This window comes from Varroa jacobsoni, unplaced genomic scaffold (genome assembly GCF_002532875.2).
Source record: "Varroa jacobsoni isolate VJ856 unplaced genomic scaffold, vjacob_1.0 scaffold_1435, whole genome shotgun sequence".
In the NCBI taxonomy this organism is placed as follows: domain Eukaryota; kingdom Metazoa; phylum Arthropoda; class Arachnida; order Mesostigmata; family Varroidae; genus Varroa; species Varroa jacobsoni.
Window position 1 is genome coordinate 25898 of NW_019214337.1, and position 24855 is coordinate 50752.

General features: G+C 40.4%; 1 long non-coding RNA gene and 1 pseudogene across 7 annotated transcripts; both read left to right on the forward strand.

Annotated features, from left to right (window-relative positions):
* Positions 1–169: 169 nt before the first annotated feature.
* On the forward strand, positions 170–13945 carry LOC111270043 (uncharacterized). 7 transcript variants are annotated; one of them, XR_015314815.1, is made up of 6 exons: positions 276–290; positions 954–1019; positions 7868–7965; positions 8539–8629; positions 11018–11365; positions 13043–13945. It is a non-coding gene; the product is annotated as an uncharacterized LOC111270043 (long non-coding RNA). The 7 variants fall into 7 exon arrangements; XR_015314818.1 differs by lacking the exon at positions 7868–7965 and having other exon boundaries at positions 270–290; positions 965–1019; XR_015314817.1 differs by lacking the exon at positions 7868–7965.
* LOC147752174 (pantothenate kinase 3 pseudogene) lies at positions 3198–4607 on the forward strand (annotated as a pseudogene).
* Positions 13946–24855: the final 10910 nt, after the last annotated feature.

Consider the following 24855-nt stretch of genomic DNA (forward strand, 5'->3'; position numbering starts at 1 on the left):
GTGGCTCGCGAGCAACGCGTGTTAACGGTAACGGGGCCAGCAAGACGAAAAAGCAGTCTTTTCACTTAACGTAAGGCCTTGAAGCAGTCGACTGTACTGATTTCTTCTAGGTCATATCTTGACCACAGGAGAGGGAACTAGCCTCCGTCGAGTGACTAGTGGAAAGAGTAAAGCGATTTCTTAAGATGTGACTATATTGCCATCCAAGGGCAAGATTGACACGCCTCTGTGTGCTCCACTTACGAACTCCTTGTCGTAGTCATTGTATTCGAGGACTCCACTGCCCGCCTGTAAGTATTATACTTATATATCCTTCGTGTCTCATGCTAAATGTAAACGGTTTGTATACTTTGAAACATAAGAACTCACAATACGCTAGCAAGGAGGTATAAACAGGTCATAGTAGTTTGGGGCATTTAGATATGTGTGGGCTTGTTTTTACACTGAAAGATCATTACTAACAGAGTAAATCAAAAAACATGTTTTTTCTGTCCATTAGCTGCAGTGGAAAATGGATGGATAAAATGTCCAACTTTTCGACCTTGTCATTTTTTTGATGCATAATCTGTGTGTTCTGAGCAAGTGATTTACTATGGAAACGTGAATCCAGCCGTTGACGGTTACCTGTATAGGGATTGTGACATTCAACTGATAATCATAAAGCCAGAATCCTAAATTCAGCCTGCAGACAGAGACCGCTTAGCGTAGGTACCACAACGCATGCCGCCTAGTACTTGAGATATATTGCAATACACCTTATACATATACGCGTAGCGTCTGGTAAATGGAAACCTAACGTACCACACAGAATACGGTGAAAATTATGTACTGCAAAAGGCGTAACTATATGTCACTTAATTCTGTTCTCCTCTTTACGCTTTATTGATAATTGCCCGTGTGTGGTAATTGTCGGGATCGATCTCCGCCACCTTCCTCTCCAATGTACTGATAAGCCGCAAATAAGCAGGAACAGCCGCCCAGATCCTCGACAAATGCGGCGTGTCGTCTAGAAGATACAGGTATCCGTTCAACGATGAACGGCGCAGTTTTATGCACGTTTCAAAGACGCAGGTTTAATTCTTTAATTAATTTTTGGAGTTACGCTGGCGAGAGGATTCTTCAGTGTACTCGGATGTCATAAGAAGCTTCCGAGGCTACCGTAAGAGAGATGTGTAGGGAGTTTGCATCCTCACACCTGCCACCATTCCTCGTCGTACTATGTCTGTGATGTGCTTTGGAAAGACTCGGCCATTTATAGGTAGAATAGTACCCAGGTATATAAAGTTGGTCACGTACTCTAAGACCGTTCTGTGTAATGTAAAATGTATCGGTAGCCGCGAAGTTGTTTCCGTCTTGCGTGTGTGTTGATCTCCAGTCCTGTCTCATCCACATATATGAAAAGCTTCTTGAGAGTTTACCGGGCATAAAACTGACTCTTTCCAAAGATAACAAAATAATCGGCATAAAATAGTGTTTTTAGTGTTTCGCTGGATCTTAGACGCGGATAGGCAGATTATTCAGAGCATGCGAACCAAGGGATTGATCCCCTTTTTCACAAATATCCGCAGCGATGCCTCGATATTTGTGCGGAAATGGTTGCAGACATTATGCAAAGGGCATACTAAAAGACCCTTATTTTCGAGAATTTGTATCGGTACGCATATCGAAACCTAGTAGCAAAGGTCAGCATAAATCTAGTTTCATTTTTAGTATACTAATCTTGCCATTAAAGTTCATGTTGCCGGTTATCTAGCTATTCTCCAACGGTTCGGCGTGGAATGATCTTTTACATAGAAATAATTGCCAATACTATCATATTGTAGCTATAAGATCTCACTGTAACGGAAACAAGTCTGGAATTACATTGTAAATACGACTCAAAAGATACGCTGTGTTAACTATACCTCTCCCTAATGAGCTTAAACTAGCATAAGTGTGATGATAGTTTTAGGTACTATTCAGCGAAGGACGTATTCGGCCATATGAGTTTCCAAGGCACATTATTTGGATTTGCCAGCACAACACAGTCGAAATATCTAAAGATCCAACAGCATGAAATAGTTTGAGATAAGCCCAACTTGCTGTCTTATGGCGTAAGGCTGCTCTTGAAAAAGCATGCTATGGGCCATTATTAGAAGTGGCTATCTGGAGTAACGAATACGTGCAAGCTTCCTAGCAATTTCGTCTGCCGTAAAGACGTGAACGCACGGCGGAAATTAAACATTGATGTGCCCCTAAACGGTCAGCCGGTCGGGTCGACTTGAAGCTACACATAATGAGGACATTGCATTTTAGTATGAAGTTCCTTACATTTAATTTCCTAATGCTCAGTTTTGAATAAGGTGCTTGTGTATTTACATATTCTAATTCGAGCGCTAATAATTATAAAGAACGATTATAAATACCATTCTAACGTTGTTTCCGGCTTAATGATAACGGGTATTGCATAATGAAAAAAAGCTCAGGAAAATTAAGATCTATTTTTTCTGATAGAGCCCTAGCAATGATGCAGGTCGTTATTTTTAATATAAATTTCTGTCATCCTAAGCCATTTTTACAGAGTGCTTTCAATCAACGTAACATCGTATCATAGGCTATTTAGCTTTCGAGAAATTCTAGGTAAGCAATGTTTATGTCTTTGAAGTATCGACAAAGGGAACAGTATGAATAAGTTAGGTTAAAAAAAGCTGCATACGCGAAGCTTTAGTAGAAAAGCGTTTTAATTATTAAACTGGATTTAACAGTGAGACTATTTGTTATAGACAACTGTTCAACATGTGTTGACATAATGGCCTTAACTGCGACGGACCGGTATGTAGTTTTGGAGTAATTTCTCATTAAATCACTCAATTGGAACAATCAATTCGAGATTTCTTTCTGATTAATCTTCAATCTTAGCAAGTTTATTGATACGATTTCTTTATCCTGTGAGAGCACCTGTATCTGATTTTAAGCGCAAAGACGAATCCAAAAAGCTATTTGCACAGCTATATCAAACATCATCCATTCGGTATTTCAGATGGGGTATATAAACGTGTAAGTATAAAAAATAATGGTAACTTCATGTACAAATAAAAATAAAGTATATCCATTTGTTGAACTCACTGGGTAGCCTAATGTCGTAATAATGCATTAATCGAAACTCGTAGGCAATTTGCAGCCTTTTGGTAACTAACGCAAGGTTTTGTTATGGACAGATGACTACACACGGACAAAAATGATGATTCGTTACAAACTTCGATCTACCACGTAGAAAGCTTTACTTGTTGAGCAGCGCAACAATGGATACAAACATTGCAGATAATGGGAAAATTAAGCCTCCAATGCCATGGTTTGGCCTCGATATCGGAGGTTCACTAGCAAAGCTGGTTTATTTCGAGCCCACAGATATTACCGATAGCAAGAAGGAGCTGAAGCTGAACACCATAAAGCATTACTTGAAAAGCAACAAGGCCTATGGTAAAACTGGGCAGCGCGACACACACCTAGAAATTACGGAATGCCGAATGGGTGGTCATGTAGGGACTCTGCACTTCATCCGCTTTCCGACCGACGATATGCAAGCATTTATTGAACTGGCTAAAAAAAAAGGCATCGCATCAATGACAACAACTGTCTGTGCGACTGGCGGAGGTGCTCACAGGTTCGAACAGCAGCTCCGGAAGGAGCTCAATCTGGTCCTGCATAAGTTTGATGAGATGGACTCACTGATTCGAGGCATTCACTATATCGATGGGCAGAATGCTAGCCATGAATGTTACTCGTTTCAATACAGTGAGCGAGGTGATCTGTCCAAATACCAGAAGGTCCCATACCGCCTATCTGATCCTGATCGCTACCCATATCTTGTGGTGAATGTGGGATCTGGCGTTAGTTTGCTTGCAGTTCTGTCACCAACAAAATTTAAACGAATCACCGGCACCAGTCTCGGGGGCGGGACCTTTCTTGGCCTCTGCTGTTTGTTAACAGGATGCGAGAGCTTTGATGAGGCAATCGAGATGGCTAGAAAAGGCGATTCAACAAAGGTTGACAAACTCGTCGGCGATATTTACGGTGGTGACTACACAAGGTTTAACCTGTCAGCAAATATTGTCGCATCTTCATTCGGCCATATGATGTGCCCCGAACGGAGAAAAGCGGCAACGAGAGAGGATCTAGCCCGGGCGACGTTAGTCACGATTACAAATAATATCGGCTCAATCGCTTTCATGACGGCAAACAGTGAGAAGATAATCCGTGTGGTCTTTGCGGGGAATTTCCTTCGAGGGAATACACTATCAATGCAGATGCTTGCGTATGCAATGCATTTCTGGTCCAAAGGGACGCTTAAGGCATTGTTCCTTGAGCACGAAGGCTATTTCGGTGCAGTTGGCTGTTTAATAGAACACCTTAAAGAACTAAACTAGATTTGTATTTCTAATGCGGCTAAAGGGAAGAGTATCTTTTTATGAATAGTAAATCTTTTTAACAAAGTTTGACGATGTGTCAATTGATCACGCACTTGCAGAAGAATTTTACGTTTTTCTTGAGCCTACATAAATTACACATATTTGTATATGCAACCTTGTTGAAGTGTTTGAATAAATAGTTGTGTACGTATGTTTGTATTATTGGGCCCTGATTCTAACCGTATTCGTTAGATCAAAAAGGTAAACTATAGTCGCTGGCCTTATAACAAAGGACAACAAATTCTAGTTCATTTATTCGTCTTCAGTATTTACTATGGTTATTAGACCAGAAACATTTTGCATATCTTATGCTAATTAATATAAAAACAATTTTTACTGTACTCGTAAACAGAGAGAGAGAGAGAGAGAGAGAGAGAGCATTTGGTCATTTTTTCCCACGTAAATGCATTCATCGGTACGTAATTTAATCAAATATGAATAAGAGAAAGATGAGTGTTTTAAACGAATCACGATAATGACATATAGGACTTTATTTCAAGTACCATCTATGCAATGTTTTTGGTTGGTTTTCAAAGAATCGATCAACGACAATATTGCCAGAACGTTCACTCAGAAATGTCGCAGTTAGCATTGGTCCTTCAATAGAATGATGACTTTCCAACAAATGCCCCTTTACTGGAACATTGGTTCTTTTTCTAACGTGCCTTCGGCGTGCAGCTTTTCATATCCGCTGTCACAGGTCACCATACCAAAGCAGATCTTTTAGACCTATGAACCTGTAATCAAACGACTGCGCTCTCAAGTCCCATGCGCACACAGCTTTACTCACAGTGAGCCATGTTCTGTAGAATAGGATACGTGCAACATAGAAATAATCCGTTTCAAAGCGACAAAATAACTGTACGAGTTCGACGTACACTAAATGCTGTGCCTATTCGGGGTGCGCGGGCTCAAATCACCTACAAATTGCTCACCTGCTCCTTCGAAACCGCAAGCAGCGAATGACGCCAAAAGCCGGGTTTGTTGGCAATCGCTACCAAGCAACGATGCTTCTAATGCAGATTGCTCGTTCATTTTTCAATTTGGTTTCTTCCAGCCAATTTCCAGTTAAGTGAAACACAGTTACTGCACATGCGAACGTGTGATAAATAATAAAGAGGCGTGAGGACGTTACGTGAGCCAACACGACAATCCTTTTATCACTAAAATGGCGAAAATACTAGTCCAAAATGTTTCCTTTGCGTGTGTACCAGGAATTATCGTCTTTGGTGATGAAAAGGCAGATATTTCTGTGTCGTGAATTTCGACACGGTTTTTCTTTTTACTACAATTAAAAAACAGACTATATATGATATTGTAGTAACTTGTACGATATTTTTTTAATTAAGCTTTTGTAGGATTTGAAATAAATAGAGCGTGTGCTTCTGATAGAATCATCGTCATATGTTTTGTGGGAACTATTAAAAATCCAGGAGCTTTCTACAGCTTACAGCACCAAACGTCCGTCTGCTTTTATCTACGCACAGCTATTCTCACAGACCTATTCATCGAATTTTTGCACATAATCTGTTTTACATGTAAATACCAAATGCTACTCACTATTGCCCTGTGCTACCAGTTCTGTTGGCAGTTGTGTCAGACTGAGCGGTTGGTCATCGGCTTCTGATCCTGAAGTAGATTTTATTATGTTTTTCTACCGGGAAACCACTTTTTTCCTGACATGTCGTTTTCTCCATGCTGTTTCCTCACCAGGCCAGCCTATATGCAACAAGCCTCAGATTCGCTAGAGTCAAACACTTCGTGTGAGTCTTTTGTTTGTCAAATGTGACTGATTCAATTTTAGACAACATTTAACTATTTTAAGCTGCATTTGTCGGCAGTTGAAAACTGCGACTTGTGGCCCTCAGAGAAGACATTACCCTACAGTTGCAACCATCAATATATAATGCATTGTATATGCGATCCAACAAGAAAATTTGCGGTTTGCCGCGCGAATATATTACCTTGAAAACAAGACACAGACCAATCGAGCTACAATAAGATTGAGATATTTTGACAGGCAACGAATTTCCCTTAAATTTAAAGTACCTCCATTAATTTTAAGTAAAAATACATTGTATTGCTTCCGCACCTAAAAGGGAACTGCGTCTATACCTTTAAAATGTCCTTAGTCAAGATGTCTTGATAATAGCTTGTTAGATACGTCGCAAAGTTTCCAATTTTGTTGGAAGTCGACGTTTGTTCGGCTCGATTTCCAATTCTGGATCTCGAAATCGATCTTTCTAGACTTTAGGCTAACACGCCTCCAGTTTGAAAGTAAACTTCTCTTATTCATCTCATAGTTATGGTCTTCAGAAGTAAGGAAACACGCATAACTTGTGTAAACTTGTTACAAGAAAACTCTTAGCAAATAAACAGGTGCACCTGACTAAGGTTATGTAAATTGTCGAATATTGAGTCACCAAAGCTGCTTGCTGCAATTAAACGTCATGTGTCATAATCTAAAATTATTAAAATAAAAATATTAAAAATAAAAAAATTAAAATATTAAAAATTTACCCTACAGGAGGCCAGTGGATCAAGGGTCACCGGAAATATAGTTTTTAAAGTAAAAACCTAATAAAGAACTAATTAAAGTTACTAACAGTTTAATTCACACATTTAATGCAAAATCTGTGGCCACTTTAAATAGTTAGACTAGTTAATTCTGCATAGACAGCCTTTTTCATATCAGATATCATCACATTTCTTGTTTCATGGAACTCGGTTTCCGCGTAGAAACACATGCTATATATATATAAATGCGAAGCTTGTCATCGGTAGTAAATGTTTTATCATACAGATACAGGAGCGAGTACTCTAGCCCAAATTAAACCTAAATAGAATTTTCGATGCCTTTTACTCCCAGTATAATAGCATCGTGAACGAACACGTTGGTGCCTAAGTCCCAAGATAATTGTTCTTCTTGACCCTAATACAATGCACCAAAGGTAGTGTATATATATATATATATATATCAGTAAATTACACGACCATACTTTCAGCGCTGATAGTGATACGCCGTTAACTTGGCTACCTGAGCTTCTTTGCTTCTCGACTTTAACCCAACCTTAGGGGCATCGAATTAGATCACTGGGCTTCTTCTCGTATGGACGCATGAATGTTTCTCAGTTGATTTAATCTATTCCCCGCTGCTCGGGCTGAATACCTTCAGTTAGATTAAGTCAGAGCGAATAGTTTGCCCCTTTTGCATTAGGCATCGTAAGGTGATTAGAGTGTGCATCTGTATATGCGCATAAAATGACAATTGGATGTGACAGTTCGTCTTTACGATGGGCAATATATGTCTGTTTAGCACTGTATATATAGATCAATCTGTGTAGAGCTAGAACAAAGCAAAGCGGAATGGTCTGAAGATTCATCGTTTTAATCGTTTATAAGCCATACGTTGATTTCAGGTTCTAACCAAAGTAACAAACAGGCAGAAAGGGAAGCGTGTGAACATTGGCTTCTTTAGCAAATGCGGCTAGCTATAGCTGCGGATGTATGTCGATTGGTAAGGAAACGACTGGACAGGGAAAATCACGGAAATAAAGGGGGTTCTTATATATATGAGCGTATTTGAATTGAGCGGGTTTAGCACAAAGGAAACGAAAAAACGATGTTTCCATTTACATACTTCAGTTTATGCTCGCTACGTAGGAAACGCGGCCGGCTAACATGTGCTTTTTTTTCGATAACTTACGAAAGTGTTATCTAAATTTAGTGAAATTAGGAGGATGCTAATAATTTTAGATTTTCTTCTATACGGATAGTAAACAGAGTGTGAGTCTACTCTGACTGCCCTATTTTTATTCAAACGAGCTCGATAGTAGGCACTTTTCCACCTGCACTAATGTCATGAGTTCCGAAATCTACTAACTTGAGAATTTGCCATTATCTATGTTTAGCTTAGATACAGCTCTTCTACAATAAGTGCATCAAAGGAACCTCTATACAATTTTTTTTTACTTGTTTATGCGTAAAAGCAACAGCGTCTGCTAGAGGTGCATAGCTAATCATTTCGATTCTATTCGCAGTGGAAATATATTCATAAGATCTTTAATTTTGCATTTCACTTTCCTTTCAGCCACAGTCGTAAACAACGGTGCACTTATCGAGGTCACTTTCACTTGGCAACTATGACAGAATAGCCTTGCGAAGTACTCTGCGGCCTTTGTGTGAGTAATCGGATACGTCGGATTAGGGCAAAGCAGATAAGCCGTACGGGGCAAATTCTCCAAGCACTTGAACTCGTGAAGTCAGGCAGTCAGTTAGGTATTTATCCACTACACCAGATTCGAATAAGCCGACATCAGCGACCGCTGCTGCTGCCGCCTATTTTTAACTACGCAATGATGCAGTTTGCTAAAACCCGTCAGCTTTATCCTTAGGCCAATATCCAGTTGCGTAAAAGCATTGTCCACGCAAGGTATTGTTTACGAATAATTCCAATTTTACGCTACTGTTTCTTTATTTAATGTCATTTATCGTCTAGCAGATGAGAACCTGCAACCCCTGGTCATTCTGCGGAGCTGTATGACCAACTTTGTCATTCACCTGGAAATAATTACATACTACTGTGCAATCGTTCTTCCCATTATCACCGTGCTCTCGGACAATCTCTCTCGGTATTTTTTGAGTTGTTACTTCGAATGGTGACAAAAATACCGGAAAACAGTGTCTTCGCATCGTGCGTCTAAAACACGGATATTTCATTCATTTAGATAGTCACACTCGGTTGGCAATAGCAAAAGTACCCACTGAAAAGGAGACTGAAACCGCTCGTTTTTAATTTGGATAGGCCACTCATGCTTGCAATATATATATATGCTCTATAATTTTGCAATGGCGCCCGAAATCGTCACAAAAATTATGGGTTACGTCTAAAACTCCAATGTTTCAGATGTTATAGTTACCGTTATTATTAATCACAATAGCACACGGCAGAGATCCTCTGTCCCGCAGTAGTCATCCGGTCCGCCTATTCCAGAAAAAGAAAGGCATAACCGTAAAAAGCATTAGGTTTATGGTCTAAAATAAGAATTCAGTTATTCGCAGGTGCTTTCTAAAAAAGGTCAATGTTTTAGTCCCTGTTTTCTGCAAACAAATCACACATATAGCCTCATTCCTGATTTTGAATTAATTTTTTGAAGTCATTCTAAATAGCCAGTACGTTAAAGCGTTTTATATATCGGTTATGGGCTCATATTGTCTGTCGCATAAGGTAAATGTGCATGCTCGCAAAATAGTATTGGAGTACTATACGTGATCCCCAGTGTACGGCACGCATATGACTCCATATGTACATACAGTACGCATATGTTCACCGGTAGAAAAACTAAAACGACAAATAATGTTTAAAAAAAAAAACACGACGTTTACGCACAACTGTGTTTTTCTATAGCTTGTATTAACACTTCTTCATAATGCTGTCATCCATTACACAACATCATCCCTGGATCTGAAGCCAATTTTCATCGCCTCGTATGGTGTGTTCGTATACAGTGTATCAGTGGCAGTTGCAAGAGGCCACGCCATGGTAATGATATACAGCTGTTAAGGCTGCAGAGAAGTGTTTGCTGGCTCTTCCTAGAAAGTGACTCGTCTTAATAAGATGTGCTCAATCGCCATAAGCGGGCACCTTACCGAAACGGAAAGGGGGGATTCGGTCATAGCTCTCCTCTGCCCGAGTACACTTTTTCTATATACGTGTATAATGGAAACGTTAAGTTTGTTTATTTCCCAAACACTGTTTCGTCTAATGGACATTACAAAGGAAAAATGCGTTGTTTAGAACTCGGTGAGAAATTACACACATTAACGGTGGACATCGACGATATGTATTGCAACGATGATGTCCTTAACCATTATTTCATTATTAACCATTATTATTATTATTATTATTAAATATTATTATTATTATTAACCATTAACCTTCATTAATAGAAGGTGAAGAAATATATTTTATAATAAAGTCTCGTGTGATAGATATAAGACGTATGTGAGAACTGAAAATGCCTAGATCAGGGACACTCAGATTCCAGGACTAGATATAGCTAGGCTAGATATATCTTATTTTTATTGTGTCTAATTTAAAAAGAGGCAATGCATACATTGCAAACCAGTGGATTATAATTAAACTATCTTTTTCCGTTATGCACGCATACTGTATACTGGCATTATTATTATAAAATGATAACAGGCGATGCGTGTTTGTAGTGAGGGTGCGTGAAATCACAACTTAATGTCGCCCCCGCACACATACAAACAAACAAACAAACAGAACTTCAATACACCTGTTTCCAAGTGACAATACGAATAAGGAATCCCACGTTTGTCGCACAGCAGTTCTAGTTATTATGGACTCTATTCAGTGGACAGCCAAATGCTTTACAACTTTACCCTTTTCTTCATTTTAAGTAACATCAAAAATAGCTTCGACAACGACAACACTAATAATAACATAACAAGAAACATTCTAATTAGCAGCAAATGCGAGCGATAGACAATAACAGATGCCAGTTTGTCTCCTCTTTATTTTTCTCTCTTTCGTTTTCCGGTGACAGCTGCCGCACGGACCTGCGTCGAGTGGCCACAGCCTGCTGGAGAGCCTAAGGAAGACACAGGCCATACGGGAGTCCAGCAGAAGGCAAAGTAAAGTGGGCAGACCAGGAGCGGCCACTGAGGCGAACGATGATCTCTGTTTATGTTTACAGTAGCCGCTGGCTAGCTTTGTTGTGTAGAAGCAGCGTTCTTTAGCGATAGCGACAAACATACGGCGAACGTGCAATACGTTTAGTCCGGCATAACACAATGATCGTGCTTAAAGCTTGAGAGACAGAGACTGGAATGGATTTGCAGCGGCAGTAGCAGGAAACTGACAAAAGAGCAAAGTTTCGAAAGATGAGCAAAAGGTTAGTTTAGGGGAAGGGCCACGGGGGGTAAGCGGAAAGGGCAGGAATGAAAACAGAAGAGATGCGTTGCTTTGCTGTCTCTGGTCACTGCTTGTTTCTGGTAAGGTTGCAAGTGCAGTTGGAGGTGGTAATGTCCCGCACCCAACCGTTGCTGATGTGGTTGTAGCTACCGTTGTTATTGTTGCTTACGGCGACTTTACCATGTAAAGCGGCTGGTGCTTTTGCCCTTCCAGTTGTTGTCGTTGTTGCCCCACTGTCTTCGCTCCGTTGCCTTCTAATACATCGGTGTGGGGCAGAGACAGTATGAAAAGAACATAGGGACAAATCCAATGAAACGGCGTAAGTGGCTGAGAGACATCATTGCTTAGAAATCCATCAGTGACTTTGTTCCCAAGCGTATTGGTCACGTAGATATGGATTCGAAAGATAAGTAATTGATATTGCGGAAAATGTTCCAGGTAGTAGTCCTGGACGAAATGGGCTCAAAAGCAAGTAGGAATACAATAATCATCGTCGTTAGTCAACTGAGCAATGCTTTCATCGTACATCAGTACTCTTAGGCTTTCACTGCGTCCTAATTATTACCACAACTCTATTTGATATTACTCTCGGTAGGTCGCTTATTAAAATGTTGCTAAACACCATAAAAAAAAATGCATACTCGTATCTACCTAAAACAGTTTAGCAAAATATATTAATTATTCTGTCCGTCAATAAATTTTTATGGGTTCGTACAAGCGCCCAAAAACGAACCATGTAAAGTGGCGCGTTTAGTTCTTTAGAATGTGGTGCCCATGCATTTGAGTCGAATTCTCAGCTCGCGCACTTCTATTTCACACGGACACTGGTTTTCCTTCGCCTCTCCGATGACGCATAGCGGATCCGTTTTTAGCGTTCTTTGTTCGGGTATTCTTCTTCCCAACTTTTTAACGAGAACGAAAGGGCCGAACAAAACGCGCGATCTGTCCGCTGCCAGAGCGTCGGTACACTGCGCGACGAGTCCTTTAATTCACATTATGCTAAACTCTTTGTAAAAACTTTCGCATTTATTAGAAGAATGCGACATCCCTTCGGATTCTGTGGGAAGAAACAAGGGCGCAATTTTTTTCCGGGACGCGTTCAAAATACACGCTATGCTACTGTGGCAGTTATCGATATTTGCGATACTTTATCATCAAAAAGATTTAGTAAGTCATTTTACATAGGAGAAACCGATCAACACAGTAATTTAAGCGCGGCTCTAGGAACGGCGTCCTGTTGACATAAACAAATCCTTTATTACAGTTAAGCGAATGTTTCCATAAGGTTGAACGGTTCGAACTTGGCCCTGTTTTATTATGTCATAGGACACGTATCTAATTGTTAGAAATTCTACATGCGCCCTGTTTATAATAGTAGAAATCCTACGGATAATACTGGTGCCTCCGTGAATAAACCTTTCTTAAATAATGTCGCCGTTAACACATGTATTATATGGTTCGTATTTTTGTAATCAGCTCTGTGTTAGCGTACTTGCTTAATGGAACCAAATGTTCTCAACTGCCATATTTGTCGTAGAGGGTACCTTGCCTGACGAGTATCAGCGGCAATGCAGAACAAAATCCGAGTATTCTCCCTTTTTCGGATTCACATTTAAGCGGTACGTAAATTTATCGTTGTTCAAATCGTTGTTGGCAGGCGAGCTTACTTTGTGGTTGTTGCATTCGAAATTCAAGAAGAAGTGGCTCTTCTATTGACACAATTGGCTGACGGCAATAGTTCCATCGCTCCGAGCTCGCATAACGAGGCAGCATCGAGAGTCGCTCGCGCAAGCCATCGTAAATCTACCGCAGCTGGTGCGTCTGTCGGACCCCCAAGACGGGTTTTTCCGTATGCACCCTACACAGACGTATAGGACAAAGCACGAATTTCTATAGCCTGTTTTTCTTTGGTGCATCATTGAAACACCAGGTCGTTTTAGGCATCCGTGAGCGGGAATATCATGAGCGGAGCTCACTCGGCAATAAGGAAGAAGGGCGAGGGTTATTGGGCTACTAAAGGTAATGTCGGAGGATATTTCTCTAAATTTCACCTAAACTTTATTTATTGTTTGCTAACATATATTATGGAATCGGATATTTTCACTTTATCGATAAGCGGATTTCGTTATGGGTGTCTTTTCCCTTTTAATCTGACTCTATTTGTGTGATTCACTATGTCAGGTACAAGCGTAACACATTGTAAAACATGCATTGGTTATTGCCTCGCCATATGTGGGACGCCACCTTTGTAAGAAGCAATTGTACAATTTTTTTCTATACACAGAGCTCTTGGATTTGTTCTGGCGGGGCCAGATTCAAAATCGATTACTGTCAAAAACAAAAAAAAATGAAAAATAATTTCCTAGGCTAGCTTGTTTGTATCCAGGTAGATAAATTGGCTGAAAAGAGCTCGGCAGAGTGTATAATTTTATGTACTAAAAATGACCTTCATGTAAAGAAAGTAATATCAATAATAATATATACGAACAATAATAATGATGAGTATCTCTATTATTGGTAAATAAAATTCTATATGGTTTTTTTTTCTGCCTATTTAAAAGCTGTTCTATGTTTCATTGTTTTTCTCCATAGACGCAGAGGCAGGCTTAGGCGTTTTTCTCAATTATGTGCCTATTTTTTCTTAACTGTAAATCTGGTTCTCGCATCTTGCTTTATCTGCTTTTACATATTGGGTATAATTTTGGTAAACGCACTTCAGAAGTTTATTTCCTCCGAAAAATTAACGCCAAAAAAAAGGGCGAGGGAAACAAAACAAGAAACATCATCTCTGTGCTGTGTCGGAATTTTCTTTATTCTTTTAGTCTTTACCTCAGCGTCAATCCTAGCCTAACCAAGACCTTGAGTGGGAAGCATGCAAAATTTGTGTACTTGTGTGCATTCACAGATGTCTATAATCCTGAGCGCATTCATTACGGTCAACTACCGTTCTCCATTATGAAAAATATCGAACTACTCTAGCTGCTACTACTTGTATTTTTTCCATTCTGTTGAAACGTCTACGGTACGAGGCCACAAAGCGCATGCATGTTTAGACGCCAGACGAGTAAGCAAAGCTGGCTACGGCTACACCTACACTCGGATGCGCGGTTTATGGATCGGCCACTTTGTCTGTGACTGACTGCAAGCAGTTTTGGAGACGTAAACTGTGCTATAGAACAATAAATTGCTTTCTTCTTCACTTTTTTCCCGTTTATTTCTTCCGTGCTCTCGATCCCCCTCTATCTTTTTGTCTGCATTGCTCACCTCGAGGAGCTGTCCTTCATTCTGATGAGCGTCTACATTTCGTCTGCCACTCCTTATCCCTCTCCTATTTCTTCTCATTTTTCTATTCCACTTTAGCCTTCTTGAATCTTGTCAAAATGGGTACACACAGCGCACGACTTTCTTGTGAGTGCAACGAAGCGGCCGAAAGGACAGACAGTCATTGATGAGAAGGACGAGCGGGAAAAAGCTTACCGCCATAAGAAGCGAGGCTGTAAACCAGGCAAAGTCTGGTGTAGTGAACGTGTGGCTTCAATATCTGCAGCAGCAAAGTGTGCGCGAGAAGAAACGAGAATATCACATCTGAAAAGTTCACGTTTCATTCGCCGTCGGCCCAACCTTTTCTTTTTCTCCCTAGGCTTTTGCTGGTCGCGGGAAAATATCATTGTTGTGTTTGACGGGTAGAGCTTCATGACTTTCGTCGGTGCTGGGTTAAGTCTCAGCCGTAAAGAAACTTCGAGGTTTGCTGCCTCGGCGACCCTTAGAATGGTGTAGAGGTAAAGCGGGAGACGTAAGAATAGACAAGATGGAAAAACTTTTACAGACCCGGTTCGTCCATCTCGTCAGCGAAGAAATCTACTTACTCGTAATGCTGACCAGCGGATAAAGAAATAGCCTCATACCGAGTGGACATGTGAGGCGCGTGCGGCACGATCAAAGCCTAACACCGGCCATACGAGAGGGGTAGCCATTACCAGCGGACACGTGACGTGATTGCTATGCAGCGGCTGCCTATAATTCTAGCGAAGTGACCTTAAGTTGCTGGAAAGTTTCTACTTTGAAGATTAGTTAGCAAAATGTAACTCAATTTATAGTTCAGTTGACGAATGCCTGTGGCATGTAGTTACGTTTTCATAACTTCCAGCGCTGTCCCAAGTAGTAATAAAAGTTTAAGTACATTTGATTTTTTGTTATGGTCGTGTTAGACAAGAAAGGTTTGGATCTAGTAGAGAACAACGTTTTCTTGCCTGCATATCTTTCTCTTGAGAACGTTTTTTGCCGTATTGTACAAAGTCTGGTTCCTATGAAGAATTCGGAGAACCCCGAAGTCGAGGCAACCGATGTGATATTCAGGAAACAGTCCATTCTCTGGTTCATGACCACAAAAGCCTACACCAAGTGGCTCAGGAGTACCAGACTACTTGCGTACGTTTCTATAGAGGATTATCTGAGTTACGAAATCTCCTGGTTCCATTTTATTCCACGTTTACGTATTATATTGTCCGTCTCGTATGGGAAAATCCCGCGCTGCATCTAAAATTGCTTCTTCCTCATCCGTCTATTATAAAAATCGGTCACAATGGTGGCATAGTTATCAAGAGGAGGAAACAGTCATTTTGGATGACTTTTACGGATGGATCCCCTGGGACGAGTTACTTAAAATCTGCGACCGTTATTCCTATAAAGTCGAAAAAAAAAGGATCCCATGAAGAGTTTACCTCAAAAACAATTATTATTACCTCAAATGCTCACCCAGAAAACTGGTACAAATCCCCCAGCTACGACATAACCCCTTTGTTAACAGATCGCGTCGATTGCCTTGTACAAACATTTATAGAAAATAATATTACCTTTTGTAATGAATCTACTAAAAATTAAGATAATTAAATTATAAAAAGCTCTTGAATTTATTTAAACATAACTGAAAATTGTGTTTCCTCTTACACCATAAACTTAGTATTAGATGCATAAATATAAAATTTAGCATGCAAAACAGATATTATTACTTTAATACGATACGAACATTTAGGTGTTATCAGTGTAGGATCACTAGGAATCAAATAACGCGACCCAGATATAATAGGTCCAATAGAACATCATCATGCCCTAGGCTTATTTACATGATAAGCAGCACGTAATATATATATAAAGCTTATATAGACCTAAGTTTTTATATAAATACTTAGGTGTATACTTAAATCTTTGTGTATGAAATATACTATAAGGTTTATCACCGTGCTGAACTAATAAATCACCTAAGCACACAGTACTCCCAATATGATACGACTTAAAACACGTTGGTACTGATCTATTCTTAGCTACTTCGTCAATTGCTGGATGCGCAGATCCTCCCGGCACTATGCGAAAAATATATTTTAATACTTTAAAATGCGTATATTGATCTCCGATTGGTTGAAAATATAAATTTATGAACTCCTCCTAAGGGATAATATAAATCCTGGCGTCTGTGGGTTTCCAACAGATCCGTCGTATTCCTGGATAACTCTTGTAATAGTCTTCTTACTGCGTATCTTCCTCCTATAGTACTTCCTTTTATTCCTAATGAAATGATACTTGCTACGATACTTGTAACGTCTCCCCCTAATAGTTCCATGATTCGATCCACGAGACATCATACGAATAGCGTTATAAGCAGCTGTAGATGCAAACGGCAGAGATAAACTTCCTAAAGAATCCGGTGCCACTAGGTCCTGTTGCTGTTGCCAATAACGCTGATGCTCCGTACTTGACAATATCTTGGACCACTTGCTGTTTTGCTGTTCCTCTTCCTTTTTATCATAAGAAATACTTGATGATATCTACCTCTTATCAATGGCCATAACTCAATATCACTCCGTATTGCACAGTAAAACGCTCGCGGAGCAATCTTTTAAGTAACTCAACCTTGATAATGCAATATCCGCTGATAACAGCACGGATAGTTTCCCAACGCCGTACAATTTATCTGATAGCGTAGCACGCGCTTAAATTCAGTAGAGAGATCCAGCGTGATAAAGCGAATCATCCTTGTACCTCGTGTAAATTCCCTCGCTCGTGTTTTCAGCCAGGGGGAATTATCGATGACCGGACTGACCTTGACAACAATATAATAGAGTACATCGGGTTTACCCTTGCATACGTGCTCCCGTTTGCATATACCTTCGAGATTCATAACTTCGGAGCAACTTGTGTACTCGTATCCCAATAGGGGGAGCTCCGCTATACGGCAAAATTAGAAATCATCGTGAGATCGTTATTGTTGTGACGAAAACAGTAATATGCCTCCGCTGGATACTTGAGAGAGTTGATTAGGCGCATAGATAGCGAAAGGTGGCACACACATGGAACGATACCGACATGGCGTCAGTCATCTGGTTTATTTCTCCGATACTTTGAGGAGATAAAGTGAGGATGTTGCTGAAGCAATAAACACACTTTGTTGCACAGACACACCGAATCGCAGAGCCTTGCGCGATGTTCACTTCGATCTAACAGTATTCAGAATAATAGAAATTATAATGATAAGTAAATGAATGTGCCTATTGTCTGGTTTGATAAAAGTTCGTCTACATTATATGTAGTTCAAGAAAACGGAAGTGTCGTGTACAGCGCGTTCGGGTACGGCATGTTTAAAAAAGCCTTTCGTAGATAAACGAAGCAGGCATTTTCGACGACAATTCTAGTAAATTATTTCACTAAAGAAGGCTTTTCTCCGCCTCTTGCTCTCAAGAGCAAGAGGCGGAGAAAGAGGTGGCTTCTCTATTCTTCTACAGGGAGAGAGAGAAGATCAACCCCATATCAGTCCCCGTGATATCTTAGTGAGAAACGTATTTATACGCTAGTCTTTCGTGGTCTAGGTTCGAATTCCAGCATAGACACGTTTCGTTTCCTGTTGGGAGCCAGCAAACATGATGGAATGCCTAGCAACAATACGGGAAATAAAGCTTTGAATACAAAAGTTGTACGTAGCAACCTGATTTGTTTTGACTGTGATTTTTCAATGTTGTCAGATGCCAAAGAATATGCGCATGCCTAAATACTAGGAACCCACGCAAGATTACCAAGATGATCAATATGACAAGCACGCTTTATGTAGTTGGTAAAATGCTGCTGGTGTGTGTTTCTATCAGAGTTGTGAGGGCATACGATCTGTATTCTGTAAAAAGTAGTGTGTAATGTGGGCGTTATACATTTGCATTGTAAAGTTAGAATGTTGGTTGGTGAGCAGCGGCCCCATGCTGAAGGGCAAATGGCAAAAACTTTGCTGTCTACGCCCCCCTCATATAGCATGTTGGTGTTGTCCCTCTACGCTATTGCAACCCTGGTTAGCTCGGAGTGAGATGAATGCGGCACACGTAGTCTTTCGTGAGCTCTCAGAAACAAATTAAATGGCGTGTACGAATTTCAGTAACAACATATTCAGCAAACCAAATGGTACTGCAGAGTAATTGTTGCACAAAGGACATTAAATTCATGTACGTTATGTCGAAATATCTAATCTTAATAAAAATTTCAAATGCTGTTCGCGTAATTGTCTTAGAAAAAAAATAATAGACCAAATTATGTGCAACATATTTTTGTTGCACATAGTTTTGTCATGCTACTAAGAAACGACCTATTATATGTTTTGAAATATACGTGTATATTTTGCTTTACACTGGTGACACTTTCCTCAAACTCGATAGGGGCAGCAGAGCGTACTAGGCGACAACTGCTCAAGGTACAGGTATGTTCCTCGAAATCAGAAGATTTCGTGAATCTATATAAGAAGAAATGTAAAAGTTGACGATAGTTATGGCGTAAAATGTAAAAAGTACGCGAGAACGCTAAAGCACACACGAATTCAAACACACGTTCGTTAAATTCAGCCCCTGTATAGAGTCAATCATTGTCACCTACCGTGTACCTAAGGTACACGTCTGGGAACTCATCCTAGGTCAGCTTTATTTTCCCATAAAAATGTTACACAAAGGCTCATACATCAACTGAATACGTGCTAACCTAGATAGAAAACGAGTTGAACTAATTAATCAGACCCATAATTTATTACGATAGTAATACTGTTCGACAAAAAGACCTTTTTTCACTTTTTTTTTTTTTTATATTCTAACAATGTTTCTGAAAGAGTACTTCAGTAACAATTTTCATACATTGGCCACTGGAGGTGTGTCCAACTGATAGCAAAGCTTAAGTGAAACTCTTGCTACATCAAAGTTGTGTTCCTGCGTATGTTGATAGGGCCAACTAGTTTTCCGCGAAGAGTTTCATTCACTTCAAAATCCTCTTGGAAAGGATCAGTGCTTCCATTATTTTGAAGAACATAGCTAATAATTTTGCAGTTATAAGTTGTTATAACAAAGACATGTTATATTCCATAGTGCTCTAGTAATGCAAGATATTGAAATGATGTAACCTAAATATAGGTCTGCTGATTGCGGATTCTATCTTACGTTTCCCTAGTCAGAACTGGTCTTGACATTGTAAGAGTGACCTCCATGCCTCGCAATGGAAAGCTATTCATCTGTTTCCAGCGTTCTTTATTGATCAAACTACCATGTGCAACATGGCTCTGTATTTCGATGTGTGTATCTGACTGAATGTATATACGTACACAAGCACGGCCCATTGGGCAAGGCCAATTATAGCCGTAGGCGTTCTTGTTCCAGGCCAATATGTTGGTGGCTACATTATAGGACCTAGCGAAGTAAAATGTGGCGTCATATCAGAAGTCATGATGTTCGACGTTGGACGAGTCAGGGGGATCCTCTTGACCTTAGCCGTTAGGCCCCAAGCCGAATCGCGGACAGGAAAACTGAGAACGATAGAGGTGGCTAGAATGGCAAATAGAATACGGGTGTTTATAGAAGGGTAGTTGCAAAACGACCAATAGAGGAGAAGGATAAATGGAGATAAAAGGAGCCAACGATGAGACTGCAATGGTGCCGTCCTCGGAACCCTTATCAGAGCATTGATTACTAGTCTTCCAGCAGCAAACACTGGAGAGCTACTGTTCGGCCTCCCGGATCCATCTTTGCAATAATAAAAGATTTCTTTCCTATTTTTACCACGACAGAATGCGACAGCCAAGTTCTGCAAGCTGCAATGCTCTGCAAGCAAGATATCCTCAGGTAATGGGTTGGTCAGCAGGAACATTACGGCAAACTATCTTCGAACTAACAAGATAGCTCGTTATTTTGATACTTGAACTCTGCTCCCTCCGGTTATAAATATCGCAGACGCTTTTGTACTGAAGATGTCGTTACTCTATTTGACTTTGGCTACAGGAAAGATGCTACAGATATCATATGCTAAACGTGTGTACATATGTGGTGTACCTGCTATTGTAAACTTTAGTTGGGACTATCTAGATGTAGATGGGCACATCTACACGATGGGAGGATTTTTCCTATGGACCACCAATGCGGCGCTGACGTATATATACTAAAACAGTGTATAGTTCAATTTGGTTATTTATTTTATAGAATTAGCTTACCGTTCTTGAGAAGTTCTACAGTGTGTGATTTGCATGACCAAATATAAGAAATTAATATGTATATATAACTAATTCAAAAACTTCACAACAGTTCGTTTTATTTTTAGTTATCACGAACGAAAAAGGTAACCATTCGAAATTTTAAATCAATTAAAAATCACAAGGTAGACCAAATAAAGAGTCAGTCGTTATTGAAGTAGTCACACTGTAGCCAAGGGTATACGGGCGTAGTATTTGTTTTTACTATTCAGCTCTGACCAGAAAGAATTTATTAGGCCGTAACCCACTTATTGAGCGAAGCGTAAAATACCGCTTTACGAAGTAACCGACAATATGGCGTATCATTGGCATATGACCATCTAGTCATAAGTCACCTGAGAAAACTGCTGCCTGTCAAAATAACACTCGACTCGCTGCTATAAGCGCTCGAACTTTTTATGCTTTATAGAGAATTTCCTATTATTCATTCATCTTCTATTTGTTTTTTGTGCTAAAGCAAGCTATACTAGCTCGCTTGCCAAGAAGCATATCGAGCAATACGAAAATTGCGGAATCATTACATATCGGTGAACTTCAGAGCTTCCTCTATCCAGATGAACTCTGGGTCTACAGCACCCGGGTCCACTTGGCTTGCTCTTTTCAATTACTTCGCCATGATCGTGAAGTTAAACAGACATGACACCGATGCGTACATGTTCGTCCGACAGAAATGCTGCCGGAAATTATGGCATGCATTGTAGGGTACTTCGTGGTTTATAGCGGCAAACGACTGTAATTATAACGATCGCATATAGTCTATTGTGCCCGACCATATCCCAGCCACTGCGCAGAGTTAGGACAGGCGTAATGCGAGAAAGATTACTGGTAAGTCAGCTACGCCACAGCTTTGCCTTGCCATCGTCGATGGGTTTAGCCCAGTGGCGATTTCTGCGCAACTGGCTATTTCCGGAGTGCTTACTGGTCGACTTACATGCACAATGAATTTACTACACGTCGATGCTACATACATGTGCACACAAGCATATACAATTTAGGCACATATTAGCCTTAGCGAAGTAAGCGACCTACTAAGAAAGAACTGGCAGGTAAATTGGCCAAATGAACCATCTGTCATCAGCTGCATACTTACAACTGACGACGTATCAACACGGCAAGGTCACCTAGAAATTGTTGCAAAATAAACAGTGAATGGACAATATTGGCAGCGGTTCGATGCTGGATCTTAAAAATTTCTCAGTAGCTCAATATTATCTGTTACTTTAGGAGCAGTTATAAGAGGACGGGTTTAGGATTCCAAAAAATTGATTCATTTGAGAGCAATAACGGTCCTTTTCTTTACTTAACAATTCAATTTCAGAGGATGATGCAGTGCGTGATTTCAGGAGATATAAGCTAGGTCATCTAAAGAGCGCCCAGCCAAGATGCAGGTGGAGAATATACTGATACAACAGGTCGAACCGGACCGGACGTAATACCAGTTATTGGTATTACGATTGTGGCCAGTCGGAGTTATTTACGCGTAGACGATAGTGTAAACAAACGTCGTGAAATAATACCTTTGCATATGCGTATATCCTGTCAAATATAAGCTTTATCAGTCAACAACAAAAATAGCCCGTTCCGACCTGGCTTACCCGCCCTTTACTTTTGGTAAAATACTTCGATGCAAAATTAGCCACTGACCAAAGACGGTGCAATGCGAATACAAAGGTATCGGAAAAGTTATACACCTATGTTTGCGGCGTAGCTCACATTTGCAAGAATCAGACACCCTAATCCACTTAAATATGGGATTCTTCTTTTCGAAAGGGGCCCCTATCATTAGCACAGCTAACGCTAGCACAGTAATTGCGAGGTTCCATTGTTTTAACGATTGCAACAGTACACAAATAGATTCCGGATATTGTCCATACATTCGCTTCGAGTACAGCGTATAGACCCTTCGGCTTCCTACTGGTCTGCCTTCAGAACTCTGGCTAGAAAACCTCCGCGAGCCATCAACCTCATCTCGCTTTGCTTAGCCGGAACAGTTACCCATTTCTGAGCCTCTGCTCTTTGTGTTGACCATTTGGCATCCACTCGATCTTTGTCCAAAGCCTTCGTCAAGTTTTATATGAAAGGAATTTTAAATCAAGTTGCGCGTTTCCTCACTGGATCCGGCATCTCGTCCATGAGACTGGCGGGCTGTCGCTGCTAGAGCAGATTTTAGGCTTGGCACGCAGTAGCCATACGCCTACGTCTTCGCTTACAGGCATCCGTCAATCAGACACGTCTGTCAACCGAATATTTCGGCGGGCGACTTAAACAAGTGCCAACACCACAAACCCTACGTGATTGAGGACAGCTCAGAAGCTCTGTACTTTGGCTGAGCTCAAAATCCGAGGGAAAAGCCCCCGGTGCTGCGTAATATCTAACGTAGCAACATTACAGTAATCTGACGAAACCGCGCTTATGCACGTTTTCATAAGTCATGTTTAGGTAGATTACATCAAATCATATTTAATCATCTAGGGCAATAAAAGCTTTATGAGGAGGACATCGAAAACATGCTCTGTTCCAAGATCAAAGCAACTTCTTTAAGATGAGGCATTACTAACTTAAGGTCGGTATGTTGTTACAATACGAGTTCCACCTTGTTTGATTTTCCGAGGAAATTTCGAGCGAAAAAAGTTAAACTGCACTACGTTCCTCGTATTGTTTGGTTAACAATTCTATGCATATTCCAATCTAAACCAACAACTAAGATCCTCAGCCAGAACATCTGATCCACGGCGATATAGTTTTACGCTATTGTACCGTACCTCCCCCCCCCCACTACATTCGCGTTTGTGAGGACATTAAAGAGCTATGCATCGTGTGGCTTTGAGGAAGCCAATTGGGTTTCTTCTTGTTAAGTTATCTTCCACTTCACGAATAAAAGAACGAGGTGAAATGGAAATCAAAAGACCATACAAAGCCCCGACTGGCGCCTTCACTCGTTTTGCCTGACTGCCTAAAGAAACGTCAAATTATTCGACATTCTCACACAACCGCGTCCGACGGCCATTGACAAGAAGAGACGGGAATGCCGATCACAGAAACCGGAAAAACCGTACGCCCTACCGCCGAATTGGTGCTGGCTGCCATAGTTGATTCAAAGGTCCCAAAGCCGTTTGCAGGCCGTCAGGTCTTCGTATAGAAAGCATATAGCGAATTACCAGAAAACCCTTAGCACCTTTTGCATCCATCGTTTTATAACGTCATACGGATAAAATGCAATTATTCTATTTGTTAGGAAAGAAGTAATAAACAGCTAAATAAAGAATACGAAACTTTAGGTTTAGAAGCCTAAAGCCTACAACGTCTGGGAACTTGAAAGATTTAAATGTCTGAGATTGTAGTAGAGCCTCTGTATTTCTGTAAGTGACATGCACATAGACAGCAGTTGTTGCAATCTTGCCCTATTAATGTCTGTATGAATAAATTTACTGAAATTTGTTTAATTCTATTAATGAATTTTTCACTGCGGATTACTTCTAGCTAAACGTTTTAAGAGCAATCGGTTGCAGCGGCATTGAGAGAGTTGCCTGAAGTTATGGACGAAGATATGCGCCGGCATATTCAAGCAATAACCGTAATTCAACAAAGAAACGGGCGCCCATCTTCAAATCTGCAGTGGATAGGACGTAAATAAAAGATAGGAATCCCATCAGCGATTCATTGTGAGTGCAACTGAGCGAGCTGGCGCCATCCAAAACAATTGATGATCCGACATTTATTACCTTGCCGTTGTTATGCAAGGACGACGGTGTCTGCAGCAGGCGGTAAGCGTTGAATAAATCTGGAACTTCGAATTTTCTAGCCATAACTGGCTGACACATCGATGCTTCACAACTTATAGCGAGTTCCGGATACGTTTCTATATCAATAGTAAGTTCGTTGTTTACTTTTTTTTTTTTAATGGAGCAAATTAATTGGCCATGACCTACCTCGAC